Source organism: Molothrus aeneus, chromosome 6 (assembly GCF_037042795.1).
Source record: "Molothrus aeneus isolate 106 chromosome 6, BPBGC_Maene_1.0, whole genome shotgun sequence".
Taxonomy (NCBI): Eukaryota; Metazoa; Chordata; class Aves; order Passeriformes; family Icteridae; genus Molothrus; species Molothrus aeneus.
The window spans coordinates 3,416,257-3,434,507 of record NC_089651.1 but is presented as its reverse complement, the minus strand read 5'-3'; the positions used below and the strand labels follow the sequence as shown (position 1 = coordinate 3,434,507).

Here is an 18,251-nt window from a genome sequence, read left to right as displayed (position 1 = left end):
ACCTAATGGTGACAAGAAGGCAAAAAATTAACTTAAACAACCTCCTCAAACAAAGAACCCCTCACCTCAACCTACTGTTTGAATTCTGTGACATAAGGAAACAGATTCACCTGGAGTGAAGAAAGCATGGCCAGCTGTAGAACTTACTGAAGTTTGACAATCAGGTTACATTTATAAGGAATGGAACTCTTCATTAGAATAAGCAGCAGCCGATGAAATCTCATTTGACAGTTTTCATTTGAAACACTGTTCCACAAGGAAATTCTTGCTTGTGCACTTTGGTTTTTATGTGAAACACAATGGGCAATCAATTATGGATACTGAAAAATAAAGTTACTTCTGATCCATCACAAAGAGGTGCTCAAGCACTCTCAGTTTAATGAGTATCTCCCAGCTACTGAGTCTGTGCTGTTGCTCTGGGCTGTGTGAGTGTTCATTTCTTCAACAGCTGGACACAAATGAGGTTTTTCTCTGGATTTATGGGAGTGAGAACAGAATCAGACTTTTTATCTCAAGATTGGTATTTTAGTTTCAAAACTTTGATTTGAGCTGACAAGGATATGAGATTTGAATCATGCCTTTAGTCTGGACAATGTATCATGAAAGAAGCAAATGGTTTTTGCATCAAGTTTGAAAATTGAAGGTCAAATGGAGACAGAGCCTTAAGACAGTCTAGAGAATTTTATTTAGCAACTTTCTTCTCTTTGAATGCCTTAAAAAGTTTTGAGAAGTGCCCCAAAAACTTTTGACATTAAAACAACTTAAGCCAAACTGGTGCAATACAACATGGGGTGGGGAGGGGTTGATTGTGCCTAAATTTCAGCTTCCCTGTATTATCATAGGGGGATTCAAATTCCAAGAGCAGTTAGTACCTGGGCTTTTGATGAAGATGCAAAGTTAGCAAAAAGTATATTTGGTTCAATTTCCCTTGCTGACTGCTGTGCAAACACACTATAAACACACTATTTCCTGATGCTTGGGTTAAATGCACATCTTTTATCTTTCCCTTCTTTGATCTTTATCTTGTGTTATTATACTATTACAAAATTCATTGAGTGCTTGCTTTCTACAGGCAGAGTTTTCCTACATCCTAAATGTAGTAACTGTTTATGCTGTGCTGTGTCACAAATGCACCATTTTACTCCTACAGTCATATTTTGATGTTAGTAACATCAGCATGAATCCAAAATAATTCTGCTAGTTTCAGAATTGCTTCAGCTCCACAGAAGTTTGAAAGACTTAGCATGGAAAAAACCACCAACAACTTGCTCTACTTTCTAACTCAAAAAGCAGTTTTCTCCCCAAAATACTTCAGCTGAAGATGAAACCTTTGAGATTTCATATTCCATCCAATTCACCTTTTCAATTGCATGAGATCCCTGAGAAGAAAAAGTTGGATTTTACAATAATAAAGTTTATGAGTACCAATTTAAATACATTCATGGCGTACATGTATTTTCACACTGCTATCCAGCCAACTAAAACTAAGAAAATCCATCCAAAAATAAAATCCGACATATGTTTATGATTGCCATAAATTCCATTATTTCAGTTGTGTCTGAAGTGGGGCTGTCACTAAAGCTCTTCTCTCTTGAATCTGTCACTGAATCTACAGTGAACCAAACATACAACAAACCAGAGGACCAGAAAATAGCATTACAGAGGAAGAAATGATTGCCTTGGTAGGCACCAAGGCTGCATCCAGAGATAACAGGGACAATAGTTCATAGAAGTTAGGTGACACTGAGCAGTCATTGCATAGGACTTTGGCTTCAGAGTAAAATATAGTCTAAGCAGTTATGGTTTCACATACCTTAAGTTTGGTGAGTTTGATGTCTTATTAAAGAGATATTAGGCTGTATGTAAAAACAATAAGTTCATCTAAATAAGCAGTGCTTTACTGACTTGAAAAAAAAATCTATTCTGTTTTATAGGAACTAAAAATCTGGCCCAATCTGGCCCAATATTGTCACACTTCTGTGGATGCTGACAGTTTAGGCAGAAGAAGAAACAGATAACTTTCCCAGGCATCATCCTGGGGAAGTTGTGAGAAAGCTCAGAGAAAGAATTAAAACAATTCTTAACTTTGTGAACATGTGGAACATGTTATGCATGATGTTATGGAAAGATGCTTACAAAGAGGTGTTGTTCCTAACTAACCAATAGGGTGGCAGGTGTTATTAAGAACCAAGCAGGTTCTTATCAAAATATGAAGTTTTGCAATAAAGTTGCTTTTATACCTTCTGAAAATGCATGGAGTGTGTTGCCTGCATTCCCGTTCTTGATTCATTGGTGACACACTTCAGATTGTAACTTTCTTAGAGAATATTTCAGGAGGTGAGAGGCCAAAGAAGGAGGATTTACACACTTTAGATCTGATCCAAGTACTACAAAAGCCAGCACAAAAACCATGCTGACTCAAAAGGAACTTGGGCTGGGCTCTGGAAACTAAAAGCAGCAACCTAAGGCAAAAAAAAAAAAAATTCACACTCACAAAAGTGAAATGTTAATGAGATTGCTAATGAGAAAAAAATCAAATTTTACTGAATATAAGCCACTTAGACTTATTGTCATCAGTAGATGTATCTTGTTGCTTGTATCTTAGGACTTAAGGATCCTTCTTTGAGTGCATTCAGAACAGCATCATGAAATGGGCTTCTAGATCAATACATTTCACAGTATTCCCAGAAGCATCACAGGCCAACACTAAGGAAATACCACTGTTCTGAAGACTTATGTGCACTACTGTCTCAGACTGCTGCTCACAGCGAGCTTGAAGGCTTTGCTGCCTCCACTGAGAGGTACACACACACCCACTCACAAGGCACCCTCAGATGTGGTACATCTAGGTGATGATTCTGCTGCAACCTCTGCTGATGTTATTTAGGAATCATCTTGCTCCAGCTTGCCCACACCACTTTTGATGATTGACCCTCCTGTCTATGAAAAATAAATTACTTTCTGAAATCTCAGCAGTGTTCAGCATTCACTAACCATTCTTAGTAAAAAAAAAACAACGAAGTGAGAGCAGGATACAAATCTCAGACCAGGAATGGGAGTCAGATCTAGGCTGTTAGCGTGCCCCAGTGAATCTCTGGGCCTGTATCTAGAATATGTTATTGTCAAGTAATGACAAATCATTCTGCAGGGCAGAGCTCATGTGGACATTTTCATGGAGCAGGACATCTCTTCCATATAAGAGACTGTAGTCTTTCTCTTCCCAGTTGTGATAAGAACTGATGTTTGGCACTGGCAAAAGGTGAACTCTTGGAATTTGATGCACATATCTGTATGGAAGATGAAAAAGTATTATCTGCAGATTTGAGACACCACTGCTTCAGGAAACAGGGCCAGCAAAATTAGTCTTCAAAATCCCCAGAGATTCCAGTGCTTGGCAGTTACCCAGGCCTGCTTGAAGGTGGCCACTGAAAGTTCTCAGATGTATCACTTCATGTGGAAGCAGGTCTAGCTGGTGAAGCCCTGAGAAAGGCTCTGGAACACTGGCAGTGTGCAGAAAAGTCTGTCCAGCTGGATGCCTACCCAGAGGCTCTGATGACAGTGGCTCAACATCCCTGACAGTCACCAAAACATGCAAAAGGTCCTGCTAACAGTCCATGCTAATAGTCCATTCAAACAGGATGACTGGGGGCTGCCCATAGCAGGTGGTAGAAGGCATTTATACAAAATCAGAAGTTTTCTAAATTCATTCAAACAGGGATGCAAATTTTCAGAAAGTTACAGGTAACTGTTTGTTGCTACATGAAGTTTTTCTACTTCTCTGAGAATTCAGTGACCCGAAAACACCCGAGTCTGTAACAGGCTCCTGATTATTTGCTTGCAAGCCAAATGTAGACATTAAAAATATCTCATTAGCAAAGATTATGCAACTTCATCACTAGAATTCCTCATAAAATTTATAGCAAAATCCTGAAGTATGATCTAATTTAATCATCAGCCAGATTCTATTTAGATACAGTCCTATTTTAAGAAGTTTATAGACATTGTAGCATAGACATTATAAAAGGCAGTACTGCTGTTACACACAGAGGACTCCCTTACACACAAGGAATCGTGGGAGTAATTCCCAGCAGAATATGGAAGAAAATCAGCTTCCAGTGGGAAAGCTAGAAAGCTTCCCTCCAACTACACTCTCTCTTGGCTTTCATTCCCCTTTTGTAATAGAATTTGTGTCTTCTTAGAGAAATGTTTTATTCTAATAAAACAATAAAGCTCATTTTAGACTTTCAAGGAGTCACTTACGTGCCTGAGTGCACATCCAAGGGATTAAAACTAAACATCACCTCTACAAATCTGAAAAAGTGCAAATTATGTAGCCAATTCCAGGTACTAATTCTTCATCCATACTGAAGTAATCTATTTGCAGTCTATTAATGTATATTTTGGCAGATGATAATTTATTAGTCCCTTCCAACCTAAATTACCCTAAAAATAAGTAAAAATAAGTAAAAATAAGTCTTTCTCCACCTGAAAACCAGGAAATATGCACTCCTCATTTTCCCTTGTCTTTCCTCATTAAGTCACATTTTGCCTAGCTCCCCTCTTTATATAGGATTATACAAAAATATTTTGGATAAAAATGTCTTCTAGTTTTAAAAGTTCCAGATGATGCAACCTCAGCCATCACATATGGATTTGTTTAAGGAGCAGCTCTGACTTTCTGTGTTGTCCTTCTAAAACCCCAGTAAAATAGCCTGCACTTCCTCTCTCTTCAGACACCATGATAAGGACATGGAAAATAGATGGCACTCTGGATTAACATCTCCCTCTCATTTTTGGGAAGTTATATGTTGTAAATCACATGAAACAAATCTCTCTTAGTTGGAAAAAATGTAATAAAAAAGCTCAGACTGAAAAAAATATGTCAAGAACATATGTTAATTGCTTGTCACAATATTTCTAGCTATGCTACAGTTTGGTTTAAGAATTAACATACTTTTTGAATTATAAAGAATTTTATTTTAATGTTACATCTTGGTCTGCATCAAACACAACAACAGGTATCCACTTAATTCATTGAAACAACCTCTGTTTCAGATCAAAAGAACAAACAGACTGTTTACACAAACCCAAAAGACATCTAAATAATCATTTAGATATGTAAATACCCAAAGGGCTTTTTAAGCATTAGAAGCATTAAACAGAAAACGGCTGGTGTAATTATCCACTTTTCTTATTTTCAAAATTTAGCTGTCACTTCACTGCAAACCAAATTCATCAAAGAGGACTGCAGACATCTCTCTGCATGCAGGACCTTAAGGAGGTCAGCTACAGGAAGCAAACCCTTATCCTTTTGGAGTTAAAACTGAGGTTTTCTGCAAAACTGTACTGAGTACTAAATGCCATGTAATCCTCCTAGGCAAAAACTACTATGATAATAAGAGTACCAAATATAAAAAAAGAATGGCAGCAGAGTGCTATGTTATATATAGTGGCATCTTTAAGACAAACACTATCTTTTACTTAATATATGGCAAGATACCTCATCTGCCCAATGAAGAATTTAGGGTTCAATTTCATATTTTTGTACCATTTTCCATATTCAACTCCAAACTGCTTTATATACCTGCAGCAGACACACATCAATAGTGAAGTGTTTTTTTTAGCAGTAAGAATGAGATAGTATTATTATTGTGATCTGTCACAGATACCACTGTACCTTCAAAAAGACTTACTCTTTAAAAAAAGCCATCTCTCTTCAATTAAGACACAATGAGAGACTCATGGTGGGGTGCCCACTCGTTAGTGGGCAACAGACACCCTTAACAGTCCCTATTCTAGGACAGAATTTTTAATTATAAGCGTGTTTTCATTAAATTTTCTTCCCTACCCATATTTTTATCATTTTTCTATTTCACAGTTGAGTCTTCAGGATTTGTAAAGTGATAGCAGCTTACAGTATCATTATACAATACAACATTAGGTGCTATAACTTGTTACTGTAATATAATATTGTCTTATATTATTAAATAGTTATTACCTATTGTTTTACACTTTACCCTAGTAATACATTTTGAAATAAAGTAAAGATGGAAATGTTTAAATATATAAATAAAGTGAAGATCTACTCCTTGCTGGACACTTACTCAGTAACAGATACATTTTTTTACCAAGTGAAACCAGTTCCACATTTTCAAGAAATGAGTGATGGAGTTCCTAATGAAGTCAATGGGAAGTCCAATTCTTCAAAATGTATTTTGGGTCATGTTTTTTGGAAATCTGAGCCAGACCCTTTTGCTAAAATAGTAGGATTTTTTCTTTTGTGAAAAGGCCAATAGGATAAAGGTTTTAAAACCCTAACCCTATATCCTTTGTAAATTAAATCCACTCCTTTCAAAGCAGCCTTCTCGTTCTCCTTTTCATCTCACATCATAACAACATCAGCTGTTTTATTTCACTAAAACACATAGCAGAGAGCTCTTGTGTTCATTTAGAAGAGGAAGTGAATTGCTTGCACCCAACTCATCTTTTCTTGATAAGCCACTTTGCTTGTGTGTTGATTTCTCCTTTTTCTAAATTGGTATTACTGTCCATTTGGCAACTGCCTCCATTTTCAAAACCGGTCCTTTCTGTGAAAAACTTAAGCAAACAAGGGTAAATAAAGTGCAGTTAAAATGAAACTGCCTTTGTCTTTTGGGATTCAGTTTCTATTCAAACCTTTTATATTCCATTTTTTAGTGCCTTAGAGATTAGGACCTCCTTTGACATTTCTACCTCATGACTTTCCAATTTATTTTTGCAATAATTTCCCAATTTGTTAAACTACCTTATCAGTCAAAAATCTTGTTTTTTACAGTGCTTATGGAATATATATATATATATATATATATATATATATATATATATATAATGCTACTATAATTATGATGTTGTGTTTTTGGCGCAGCACTGGTAACACAACTGGGAATAGAAAACATCTGTGCTGAAGACAGGCAGAAAAGTAAGTGGCTAGTGATTGCAGTGAAATCAGACTGCTGTAGCTCAAAAACAAACACTTCATATATTACTCCACCTTGTTGGTATGACCTATATTATGTTAAAACACTGCTTAAGCAACTTATAAGTCATACATGATTGCAAATTACTCCTAGCAGGAAGGCAAATGGAACCTGTAAAACAGTTTAAAAATCTGGGAACAGTGCTCCCAAGTATCTCAACCCTGTGCCTTTCACCATTACACAGAGCTAAATCCTGCTCCACTCTTTTGGTTTGTGCAGAAAGCAAATCTCCACCAAGCCTCACAGCAATATGAAATGAAAACAAAAATTGACTAAGATTTAGTCACAGCTCAGGAAACTAGCATGTAATCAGGTCAGAAACCCAATACCACGGGGAAAAAATTTGTAAATTGTTCCTAGAGAGTTCCCCTAGAAGAGGTACAGATGTGGAAAAGGTGATGGCTTACTTACATCTGGGTTTATAAAGGTCTGAAAGAAGCTAGGAAATACATATTTGATCATGAAGACTAAAACTGTCTAAAACTGAATAGGATGCTAAATTATTAAAGCCCTATATGATCTAAGAGAAATAAGTAGTTTCACAAGCCTCCATTTATAGCAGAGAGCAGGTAAATGGCATGTTTGCAGTGGTATCAGGAACAATGTACCAGAAAAATCTTCCATTTGATCTATCAGCACAACATCATACTAGGACAGCACCACAGCCTCCCAAAAGGGGCAACATCAATTGCTGAAAACAGTACTCTGATAAATCTAACAGGGTATCACTGAAGATCAGCCAATTGTGGGTTGTAAGAAGTATATCAACAGCAGGGTGGTGACAGAATAAGGAAGTAAGAAAACAGGATGTGGGGATGAGCAAAATGATTAACAAACAGGTGGCCTAGAAGTACCCACTGGAATGTTGGAGACAATAGTACTTGAGAGCCAAGGTGTCCTGGGGTGATTTATACTAGTATTGTATTCCATATCTGTCTGGGCCAAAAACCTGTTACTGTCTCTTTCTTGAGAAGGCTGACATAGAACAGAGCCTAGACAGAGTTAAAGAATGAAGTAGGGATTTATTAAAAAGCCTTCATGGATCCACCTTGGGCAGCATAAGATCCTGGCCAGGGCTACACCCAAGATGAACCAAAATGGTCACAAAATGCACGACCGATCATGAGGTCTCACGCTTCTATAAGGTTTGGTCCATTTGCATATTGGAGTTAATGATCCAATTATAGCTTTAGGTTATGAAGTCCCATCCTGCTTGCTTTCTCTCTTCCTATGTTCTTGGGCCTGAAACTTGTAACAGTTGTCCTTGGTCCCAGGCTAGAAAAGGAATTGTTTTGTTTGCCTACCCTGTGAAGAGAACTTGCTAACACTTGATATGAAGCTCAGAACTACACAGCTAGGCAGCACAAAATCTGAAAAATATGAAAGCTAAAACTTAAGGCATCACCCTGCATCCAGGACCCTTGTATATGTGGGGTTGAGATCATGGGCATTTTCAAACTCTTCCTGCCCAGGTTTGCTGTTTTTCACCATGTAGTGTTTGCTCACGGGTTGCTTGGTCTTTGCTCAGGAAAAGGTTTTGGTTTTTTCCCTTTTTTTTTTTTTTTCCCCTTGGCTTGGAGAGAATGTAGTTATCGGGGTTGAGCTTCCTTGGGGGGAGTTCCACACATCCCTGCTGACGACCCTGCTCCAGGAGAGAAGATGGGAGCAGAGCTCTCGCTCTTTTGTGGCAGCTTTGGATTTCCAACTGTAGCCATTCGTGGAAAGTGCATTTCACAATCAGAAACTGTTCCAAAGTGAACTTTGCAAACTCTGCCAGCAGTGGAAACAAAAAGCCAGTGATGTGCTGGGGCCGGGACACACTGTGTCCCCCCTGGCCTGCTCCTCCTGCTGCCACCCCTCCCCTGCGACGCAGAGCGTGGCAGCAGCGGCATGGATCCCACACCAGCCTGCAGGTTTCCATCTGCCTCTGGAACGGCCCTGGAGCTCCTCCCTTCCCTTCAGGGACTGTCACCATCTCTTGTTCCTGGGGCCACGCGGTCACCTGGGAGGTGCCATTTGTCACGATCCGTCCTTACGAATGGGTTTCGTGATGGTTTGTGAATTGATCTCAGAGATCTGAGATCGACACGGCACAGGGCGTTTGCAGTAATAATCATAAACAAATGCACCTTTATTGAATAAGCACAGCAAAATGCGTTGGGGAGGAATTGGGGAAAAAGGGAAGAATAAGGAAAAGAGGGAGGAAGAGAAAGAAAGGTATATATCTACCAAACATAGACGAAGGCCTTTGATGTCCAGCCAGTGGAGTTCACCAGGTCACGTCTGGGGAGATCTCAGGGCTGCAGTTCATCCAAACTCTTATTATACTCTTTTTGGATTGGGGGAAGGGGATGAATCTTGAAATTGAATCAAAAGTAGTCTATTGTATTTTCTGGGAAAAATGGTTTTTGAAGAAGGGTATACACAGTCCATGTTCTCAGTGGTGGGCAAGAGCCACTGTCTTCTGGGTCCACTGCTCACACCTGCAACATCCATCCTGCTTTGGTCAGCTTGTCTCCCCCACACACCTCCCCCGGGTTGGGGGTCTCAGTCCCAGTCCTTGGAAAGAGTGTGGGGGGGGCCTTTTCACATAGGGATTTCATGTCTCGGTCTTTGATGGAGAGGCTTCGTACATCTCAGTCTGTCTGTCATAGTGGTTGTAAAATAGGTGAGGGGTCTTCTGTGGGGACCACCCAAAACCTCAAGAGAAGTCCAGCCAAGCCAAGAGGTGGGAAAAATTCCAGGGTTATTGTTGCAAAAGGGCAAAGTGCCCCTCTTTTCCTTTCACTGGGTTCAGTGTAGCATACAGCAAACACACCTGTGAACACTAGCTTAGCAATGCCAGGAGCTGTGCTCAGGCCTCAGGGTCCTTGGCAAGTGACCTTCTCCAACAGGGCCAGAATTTCAGACAAGGGTCCTTTTTCTTCAGTGGTCCTCAGTCTCTGTCCCTTTCATGATGATCGTGAGGCAGATGAGGGAAACTTCAGACAGAGACTTACACCATTTTAGAAGTGCAGGGTGTGAGGTCATCTCCCCGCATGTCCTCCAGCCATTTTGGGATTGGCATTTCAGGCCCTCTTTGTTCTCATGGGGTTGTGAGGTCTAGCAATTTAGTAACTAGCAGTTATTTAGTTATTTACCTTTTTTTTTTTTCCCTTTCCTCTCCTGCCTGTTGGCATTCTGTCTGTTAATAAATTTTTGTGGGTTTTTTTCACTTCGATCTACTCATATTTATTCCTTATTAGTGGAAAGGGATTATCTGAACTCTTAAAGGGAGACAACTCATTCCAGAATGTTCTCCATTAAATTGTCTCCAACCAAGAGACAAGGGAAAGAAAGTTTCTTTCTAACAGGCATCTAAGAGTAAGCAAGAATCTAGCGGCCCACTGAAATCCTGAACTGATGTAGCGCATGGGATAGTGAAGGATAGAGAGGGAAATCTCAGGGCAACTCACAGTAATTACAACTTAAAAGACTGAAAGGACAAACTGCAAGTGGGACTGCCAACACTGTCTCATAAAGTATGGGATCCAGCACAGCCATGATTTTTAGCTGATACACAGTCTGCTGAAGAGATAGTAGAGATTGTTCCAAAGTTTCAGTGATAAAGAAAATGGCATGTGATACCTGACCTCAGGACCTGAGATATTTGCAAAGACCCATATTTGTGCCCAGGAAACGGAGAAATTTACAGGAATGGGATAGGAAAAAAGAAAGATCCACTAGCACAGTGAAGTGAATGGAAAGATCTCATAAAGCCTGAGACATTGAAGAACAATCCTTTAATTAGCGTAGAAGTCCCAGATTGAGGGTGAGCATTTCTGCAGTCATTGTGTATCATCAAAGATGCTTAGAAATAATGAAATAACATCTTGCCTTCTGCAAGGCAAGTGAGGAAATGGAAATTTTTCCCTTTTCACATTGCAAAAAAAAAGCAACATTCTTCATCTATTTGTGCATGGCAAGAGATGAAGTCAATATGCTTGGTATAATGGCAAAAACCACTAATGCACAGGAGTTCAGCTATTCATAAACCTGAAGCAGCCAGGAATTGTTTTAGAGGTTGAAACCACAGCCAGGTAAGTCCTGTATGGCACAGATAGCTATTGACCTCTTGAATTACCAGTTGTGTTAAACATTTCTACAAAGGGAAGACACTGGAACTGACTGTAGCAAAGATATTGCACTTAAAGAAGCTGCTTATTTCTGCTTCCAGACAATAGCAGGCTCATTGAAATAATTATTCCAAATATTCCTGCCTAACTAACTGAAATTGAGATATATTTTTGTACTGATAAAAATCACGTGACAGTTTGGACATTTGAAATTCTTATTCTTATTTAATTTTCTCTCAAACCTTACATTTGGCTTCTGTCTGAAACTATTTTATAGAATTTGGAAATAGCATATGTTTCATGTCTAACACTAGATCTTGCTTTACTGTTTGAAAACAGCATCCAGCATAGGTGAGCACTCTGTGTGCAAGAAATAACACAGATGCAGAAGTAAAGACAATTCCTGTTCATTAAGAACAAGTGTATTTCTGACAAGTGAAGGCATTTATACCTTGGACAAAGATTAATCATGTCAAGGAAAATTATTTATATGGGATTCATGTTCAGAATGGCATTAGCAAGTAAAGGGACTGTGCATTTCCAAGCACTTTGGGTGACATCTGCTGCATTGAGCTCTGAGGGCAATTAAGGTGACGCTTTTTTGTTCCTTACTCTCTAGACAAATTTGTCTGAGCCAGCCACAAGGAGGACCTTGTCCCTATCAACTGAAATGTGTGATATTGAGCAGAAATCTAGTTGCTCTTAGCTGCAACACTGACTCATAAGAAATACTTTATGCAACACTCAGCAGAAGAGATGATATGGCAAACAGATGAAATACATAAAAAGAAATCAGACAGAGTTTATGAGAGTAAGTGAAAGTGTCAACTTGCAAATGGTATGTCTGGATGGAGTTATGGAAAACCATAGGTACTAAAATCAAATAATAGGGGTAGGGGAAGACTGTATTAAGAAAAAAAATTAAAAAACATTAGCATGAGGCTGCTAAAATAAATTTATGAGAGATTTCTTAAAAAGAAGAAAAAGACTTTACTCTTACCTTTGAATAAAAACCCAAACAAACAACTAATTTTCTTAATTGCAATGATTAATCTTTCAATTAGCATTTGGGGCCCTGAAAAGTTTCTCTTAAAGAAACCCAAATAGCTAGAGGCAATTCTCTCTTACTTTCTAAAGTCAACTAAGTTTTTACCCCCCAAGAAATACCTCTAAAATAATGTATTAGAGCAGTGAGGTACTATTCAGTTAGAGGCAGAACTTAGTAAGAAATAAAAATATGAGTCCCATCTATAAATTGTGCACAAATTTAAAACAGAAACCCCATTGAATACAAAAAGGAATTAATTTTACCCAGACTATCAAGATTCTCCAAAGTTACATTCCTTTAAGGACGCTGAGTCACTTACAGAGTGTATTCATGCAGACTGATCATCTGTTTAGATTTTGCCACTGAATTCAGCTGATCTAGGGTTTCATCATGCCAATGTGCGTGGGCTGCATGTGAACATGCTCGTGTTACAGGATTGCAGAAGTACATGAAAATGTTCTTACCAATCCTGAAGTGCCATCTGTTCTCCAGCTATTTTATCAAGACTCATTCTGTCTCTTCTAATTTTCTGCCTCAAAACATCCAAATTAAAGAAAGTACCTCCTGCAACTAAACAGAACACTGCACATCTTCATCTACAGAATTATTCTCACTGCCTGCCTCTGGAAGCAATGTGCATGTGGTGACAGATGTTTTAGGTCCAGCACAGACTGATTTCAGTTACCACATACATCCAACTGCAGCAATCGATGTGTTTCCCTGGCTGGATTTTTTTTTTTTTTTACCTTCCAAATTGCTTCAAATAGTTACTTTCAAGGGTATGCAAGATTAATGCAGAAGCTGGAGTTAAAATGCTTACTTGTTTCTTTTCTTATGCATCCCCATCCTCTGGGATACCAGTACGGCAAACCCAAAAATACCTTCCCTGTAGTTGTGATCTTTGTAATATTTGTCACAAAAGTGATTGTTGGCCATTTTCCCCAGATCACTGACTTTTGCCCCCTGTGGAAATAAAGACGCTGCCAGTCCTTTAGTGGTTAAAAACATGATCCATAAACTTTAAAATTATGTTTAAGGTATATTCAAAATTAAGTTTAGTTGAGATACATCCTCAAATTGACCAAAGCATTTCAGTTTAACATGTGAAGTCTAAAACAAACAAACAAACAAAAGAATAAATAAATAAATAGCATGTCTAGAATCATCACAATTCAATTCAGTAGCTTAGTATAGCCTGTTAAAAAACCCAACCCCGAACTAAACCAACCAACCAACAAAAAATCCCCCACAAAGCCAAAACCATTGAAGACGTCAAATCAGGACTGCAGTAATAAGGAAAATCACAAGGAGGCAGGCAAACATCACAATCAATTGAAAGCATGAGAAATAGGAATAAAAAAGTATACTCTAGAGAAATGAAGATCTCAAAAAGGATAGGTGGCGCTTTTTCATTTCCTCATGCAATAAAACCTAATAAAAATGAAACATTTCTGGATACCTTAACAAGGAACTGAATGCCATGTGTTTTATGCTTGCAGATTTATCTTTGGGAAGAACTAAAAAACATATGACACTGTAGAGGTCTTCTGCACTACTAGTCAGTGTCACAAATACTTTGACTTTTAGATGGTTTTCTGCCTTCTATGAATTTATTCAAGATTAGCAGCTGCCTCATTTGGTTTGGCACTGTCAAGTAAGCAAAAGGAAATTCAATAGCTTTAAAGTGAGGGTCCCAACAGAAGAATACCAGAAAGATTTGAATTTTTCTGGACATTCTCAGAATTGTTTTTACACTTTACAGATGCAGAAACTGCCTACACATTTTTGCATGAAAAGTTCAATAATGCCATTGCTACTCAGGCTTTTTACTCCTTCATGGTATCACTTTCAGGAATGGCAAGTGCTGAGGTGTCTGATCCAACCCATAAGAGAAAATAATATGTAACAGCTATAATACTATTTAATTTCCTCAAATTTATGAGCTGTAGGTTTAATTATAAGCTCTAAAGACATATTTCTCACATGTTCTTCAGCAAGTAAATATATTGTAATTCTATACTTCAAGTCTCTAGGCTTGGCATAACAAGACTTACTTGTTCCAATGCATCTGTGTACAGGCTTGCTGGCTAGTCAAAGGTAAGAACTGTGAATATGTGTGGATAAAATATCAACAATAAAAAGTACAGTTTCTGATAACTAGGATAAAACCAGTCAGAGGGTAGATATAGTTGAAATTAGGAGTTTTTAAGATTTAACATATGTATAACATAGCTCCTCACTGAATGCTTGCAGATGAAATTGGTCAGTGCTCAAAATTATTGAGCTGTCTGTATGTTCCTGAAGATGAAGAACCTATAGTGCACAATTTCAATATGCACTAGCCCCTGCCTTACTGTGACTGCAACTTATTAAAATAAACACATAAAAATAAAGAAACAAACATGAAAGAACACCACCAACATGATGCATGGCAATGATGGTAGTTATGCAGTTTAATTAAAGTGAGACATATAAAACTGGGGAAGTTTCATTCATATGACTACACTGGCCTGAGGAGATCATGTACCAAAATCCAGAAGTTATCCAAGAGAAGCTATAATAGGCTTACAATCAGTTTATCCCTGTGCCAAAGAATGAATGTTCTTTAAAAAAGCTTTTTAAAGCAATACAATATACTAGCCAGACAAAAAGCCATTTGTCCTTGGTTGCTTAGCAATCCTAGAATAGAGATGCAAATAAATTAATCCAGCCTTTATTTCTGACTAATTCAAAATTACATTCTATTGTCTAATCATCGTAAATATATTTAACAATATGGTCTTTTAGAAGGAAGCTATTATTTATACTATCCTCTACAAAAAGATTCATTAAAATGTGGCTATATTGAGGATATTGCTTACAAGAATCCTTTCTAATAGCATCACCAATTAATAAATAAATTGGGATACATCTATTGTTTTCAAGCATGGGTTATACTTCAGTAATTTAATTCACCTACTTTTCCTCCATCTTTCCTCTACAGGATGTTTATTTCCTGTATTTTTCATAACCTAACCCACAAGCTTCATGGAAGTCTGGATTACAGGTGAGAGAAAATGAAAACCTCCTAAGGAATAGAAGCACAAAGGAATGAGCATTGAAACAGAGAGCAGTGCAAACCTTATTTTACAAGTGTCCCACAGCAATCCAGTACCCCAGAATGGCAAGGACAAAACAGGGAGCTGCTCTTGTTCCAATCTCCTAGCTGTCTTCTATTCTGAGGCCAAAATATTCCTCAAAGAGCTGCAGTACAATTTTAGTGTCAGTCCAGTAGGGGCTATTGCTGAACATTTACATTAAGGTGAAACACTGCATATGGACATTTGTTGTGGAGCAGTAGTAGCTGCTAACTCACATTCCTAAAAGTTATTTTAGTTATTTTAGGTTAATTTGCCCAAAACCCTAAGTCACAGTCTAGTTCTACAGAAATGTAAATTAATTCCCAATATACTGAAAGATATTTTCTACTCTGACTCTCCCAGAAAGTTCTGGACCATGGTGTGAAGGCTTGGCCTCCAGTTGCTTCTCCTCGTTGTGTAGGTGCAGCAGTAGCTGCAATCCCATCTCCTCCCACCAAGGCTCTGTTCTGAGTTCCTAGGTTTCCACCACTCCAGATTCCACCTCCTGCCCTTGATGAGTTGCACCTACCACCCCTCCTATTTCTAACAAGCAGTGAGGAACTCTGGATGCTGGACCAATGCCACTCTCTCTCCATCCTGGACTATATAATGCATACTTTTAAAGAAGGAAGAGTACATGGACGGAAGAACAAAGAATGGGGGGAAGACTTCAGTAAAGAAAAATACTTCCCCCCCCCGCCTCATATTTATACAATTCCACTTCTACAGCTTCATTCAATTTGATGTCCTTTTCTTCTTTTGAAAAATGCTCTCCTTGATTTGTAACCCTGTACTTTCATAAGCCTGTAGGTGGACCATGGTAAGGTTAAAAACATGAGCTGACCAACATTTAAGATTAAAGGTAATAATGTGTATAAGTCTGTATTTGCTCCATTAGTTGTTGTATGTCTTGCGAACAGACAGTAATGAACAAATTTTTTTTTACTTGTAGAGCAGTTCACTTTGAAAAATGCATCACTCGTATATTATATTATATTTCACTCTTTCCCCCATTATCTCCTCATCATAGTCCTGAGCACCAGCAAGTCTCTGCTAACATTGTCCTTTGGCTTCACTCTAATGTCAATTCACAAAAAAAACAAAACCAAAAAACCCAAACCAAACAAACAAACAGCAACAAAAAAAACCACCCTTATATCTTTTAACAACACTATGTTCTCATTATGGCAAATTTCCAGCTCAATTTGCCTTTACGTATAGGGTACATTATAAATGGAAGCAATCTTTATAGTTTCATGTAAATTGAAGGAAATACCTGAAAAACCCAAGGTCCCAAGAAGTGAGTACACTGCCAGCCAACTCTGCCCTGCAGTATCACTGCTTCCATTGACCCATTAATGGAAGAGGAGCAGCTTTCATAGGAAAATTATTTCACAGAAAAATTTCAGTGAGCTGGCAATATTCAGATAATATTCCTTCAACTAACACCAATTATATTCATGAGAACTGTCAGGACTCTGTAAGGTACTCCAGAAAACCTATGCAAAGCCCAGATACCCATGATTCTGGTTGGCTGCCTACAGAGTGCCTCAGATTCCTTCTGTTTTATGATTCCTAGTTATGCTGGAAACTCTAGTCCATGTGCTTTTAGATAAAATCTAATAGGCAAAGAACAGAAAAGTCTCAAGGTATGTTTTCCAGTCTTATATATGAACAGTTAAGGGCAACACCAAAATGATGAAAACAGTTACACAGAAATCTGGAAACTGTCTCCTACCTCCATCTCCTGGTTTTTAAATCAACAGAGCTACATGCAGAAGCAAGAAAATTACATTTGGAAAGTATCTAGAGGCAGATTGTTTTATTAGATCTTGCTCGAATTTAGACTAGAAGTTATTCTTTTAAATGAACAGGCCTGCAATAAATTTATTTAACTCCATGGGTTTCATTAAAATGCCTTCTAATTTACACTGGGTTATGAGGGGAGAGCAAGAGTGGCATTATTTCAATAATGTTTATCCTTAGGCTTAATTTTCTTTAAATAGTACAAAGCATTCTCTCAAAGTTTTCAAAATGATGTCAGTGTGAGTCTGTGGGGCATGATGTTACAAAGTTGGAATGAAATTATGTCATTGCAAATCCATGAAACCAGCATTTTCAGTAATGAACGAAAGCTATACTAATGTGTTTAAAAAAGTGAAAATCATCTGAGTGGTATGAAAAACTTTAAATAAAATGAAGATATTGCAGATTGCAAACTATTTATCCAAGAGTGCAGTCACTGGTTTAGACTACAGATCCAAATACACATATATATTTGGCTAGGGAGTCACATCTAATCCAATGCCATCTGTAGTATTTTACATATTTCAAATCTACAAGACCTCAAGCGACTTGACTGGCATGGAAGTCTTTGGGCCAAATTTGACCAGAGTATAAGTAATACTGTAATTCCCATAAGTAATACTGGGAATTACATACCACGTTCATCAACTGGAGAAGAGTGCAAATGGCTGGAAAATTTAAATTAGCATACCAAGTGGACAAAATTTACTCTTGCTGCAATGTGAAAACAGGAAATCCACAACTGGTCACTCTCCCAGCTTCTAAAAATAGCCATCCAAATGCAAGTCAGAGGTGAATCAGTTGCATTAATGATGAGAGCATGAGCAGAAATTAACATATGACAACATGGCTGCATGCTATCTCACTGATACCAACTTTTCTTGCTACACCTCTTTCCTTCTTTCTGGGCCCAGATTAGCAATTGCCATCATATTGAAGCAAATTTCTAACATATTTGAACTTAAAATGGGTTTGGTCTGTAGTTGTATTGCCACTGAGAAATTAAGAATTGACATTTCAGCTTAAAAAATGTATGACTTTCAGGTATGGAAGTTAACTACTTCATTTCATACTCAGTGCTACTTCACCACAGTCATTACACCCATTTTTTGAATCCCCTTGCCAGATCTACATGTATATCCTCACA

The 18,251-nt window shown here is 38.0% G+C and overlaps 1 protein-coding gene across 2 annotated transcripts in view; it reads right to left on the bottom strand.

The window, feature by feature from the left end:
• The window catches only part of GAS2 (growth arrest specific 2), a 90,457-nt gene that overhangs the window by 3,658 nt on the left and 68,548 nt on the right, over window positions 1-18,251 (bottom strand). The window lies entirely within an intron of this gene.